The following is a 2946-nucleotide window of genomic DNA, read 5'->3' as shown; positions in this document are numbered from 1 at the left end:
TATGTCTTTGTTGGTATTATTGGAAACTAGATTTTCCCGAATCCATTCCCCTTTGGTTCTGTTATAATGTCAGTAGTCTAACATGTATGAGATTTGGAAGGCAAAACTAAAGGCATTAGTCAGGTTTTGAAGCTTACCATGCAAGAAGAGAGAAGCATATGGACCCTGTGGACACTTGTTTCTAGCCTATTGTCCTGATTCATAGGCTTGCCAATGAAGACTCATGCAAAGCACTTCACTTTTTATATTTTCAGGTTATATTCACAGATGTCTCTACCAGCCCTACCCAAAATATCCCTTCTCACTTGGGATTTTCCTCCAAGCCCTAATGTTGGACTGATTTGGCCTGTCCTGGTTGGAAATACTCTCTGATGATGCTTTGATTCTCCTTTTCTATAGACTGATTGAATTTATATAGGTCTGATTTGTATATGCATACCTGGTTCTCAGTGGTAGTTACTGTGTTCCTGATTGCATAACAGCAGCAGTGATGCTGTCAAAAAGACTGCTCTGTCTTTATGTCTGAGAAGATGCACCTTTCTTGTGTCAGAAACACTGGGTGTTTCCTGTTTCTCACAGCTGAATGTACTCACTCAATGCTTTTCAATCCATGTTTTATTCTCTTGGATTAAAATAAAATTCTGTACATTTCTTAGAAATATTTTAATATTTTCAACTAAATTGCATACCAAACATGTTCTTCGTCTTACCTCCTTAAAATTGTTCTCTCTACACCTCTCACTATATTGTTCCAATTGTTTCCCAAGCCTCAAGCCTCTTGTGGTTGACTCCCAAACTGTCAGCCTTAAATCAGTATTTCAATAAAATTCCCTACCTAAATATTCAAATTGAACATATTCAGAATACTTACTGATTTTATTGTTAATGGCTATTCTTCTGTTAGTTGGAATTGAAATCTGTACAACTAATTTGCATCCCTCTTAATAAGACCTACAATTCTGTCTGTGAATTGGATATAGTATCTAATCTCCACTTTATCTTCATTTTTACTACTACAATTTAGAACTATTTCTCATCTAGATTATAATTTTCTCCTGTGTGAATAAAATATTTTTACGTCTTAAATTATAAGCAATAGTGTTTAAGATATTTAAAAATACAAGCATACCTATTCTCCAGAAGTAATCTGCAATTTCTTCAGCCATTTTTACATAAATTAATTTTGTTTACAAAACAGGTTGGTAACCATACATTGTACTACAGTTGTACTTAGTTTTTCGTTTTAAATATATTGTCATGTCACAAGTCACACATCCATCATTCTTAACATCTGTAATCCACTATGGATGTATCATCATTTTGATCAGTTCCCTATTGATACACATTTGATCTCTGAAATAGCAGGTTACATATATAAGTTACATTTATCTTGGAGGAAGGGGAGTGAGCTCAGCTCTTAAGGAATTCTGACAGAGCAGATAACAGACTCCTTAACCCAAGGATTGACAATTGACCTTATTTCTAATAACATTACTTTTTTTGCTTAAACAGCCAGAATCTAACTTCATGCTTGCAATAACAGGCACCTAATTAGTTGTACAGGTTTTTCTAACTCTTTACTATCATGAACTAGCTCAATAAATCAAACATCTTTTTGGTTTTTGGGCAAATACACAATAACCTATTTTAATGTTTATCATTGTTTAATTTGCCTCATTTTTCTTGTGCTATACTGTTACTAAGAGCAAGGACCACTTCTTACTACTCTTGTGAACCCCAAGTACCACACTATGTAGCACAAAATTTTTAAAATAGAGGTAAAATTCACAGAGCAAAATCAATTTAAAAGTGTCTAACTGAAGGCATTTTAGTACAAATGATGTTGTGCAATCATCACTTACATCTAGTTCCAAGGCCACAATTTGAAGTGAAAGCATTTTCAGGCCCAGCTCAATCTTCCTAAGTTTTATCTTGTCTATGGGAGCCATAGACAAGTTATATCTTGTCTGTAGCTTAAAAAATTGTAGCAACAACTAGTAAGATTAGATTATTAATTTCCTACATCTGTACTCTAAATTGGGGTTAAGTATAAACAGCTGTTTGCAATAAACAGGAAAGTTAGATTCAGAATTTGATGTGTGTCCCCTTTGTCTCGTACACCTTCAGTTCCTGAGTCTGCCATCTCTACGGACAGGAAACTACAAAGAACATCTCAATTACAGGGAAGGAGAATACTGACACCCTTTCCCCTTGGGGTGTGAACTCAGGGCCTCAGCTTGCTAGGCAGGTGTTCTACCACTGGAGCCACTCCACTAGCCCTTTTTTGTGTTGGGTATTTTCAAGATGGGGAGGTCTCACGAACTATTTACCTGGGCTGCCCTCAAACTGCGATCCTCCTTATCTCTGCCTCTTCAGTATGCAGGATTACAGGCATGAGGCACCAGCGTCCGGCTCCCTTTCCCATGGCGACACCTCTACTCCAGTGGCAAAAACAGGAAGGGTAGGGTGTGTGTCTGCATTCTTTAGTCCGTGGTCTCGTTTTCCCATTACCAAAATGAGAAACCCCTCTTCAGGTTACACAATCTGGAGCTTTCGAACTCCATTTGCTTCGGTAAGCAGAGAGGAAGTCTTAAAAACTTTACAATTTGAGTTCCCTCCCAGAGAAAGAACCACTAACCACGAACCCCCGGTACCAGGGTTTCTCACAGTGAGGACCACAGGACCACCTACCTGCCGCCAAATATCCGAGAGCAGTGGCTCAAAACGCAGATTTCCGGGGCCCCAATCCCACAACCTTGGAGTAAGAATACCCAGGGGTGGGACTTCAAAGCCTACGATTTCCACTACCACGGTAGGTGGCTCCAAGTCTTTAGTGCGCTAAAATTTGAGAGCTGAGGGGCACCGCCTCTCGGCTGGCTGGGGGAGTTGTGAAGAAGAATAACAGCGCACCGCACTCCGACTACCGGCTCCAAACACGCAACTCTG

Source organism: Castor canadensis, chromosome 11 (genome assembly GCF_047511655.1).
Source record: "Castor canadensis chromosome 11, mCasCan1.hap1v2, whole genome shotgun sequence".
NCBI classification, from domain to species: domain Eukaryota; kingdom Metazoa; phylum Chordata; class Mammalia; order Rodentia; family Castoridae; genus Castor; species Castor canadensis.
The sequence above is the reverse complement of the archived record's forward strand: the minus strand, read 5'-3'. Positions refer to the sequence as shown.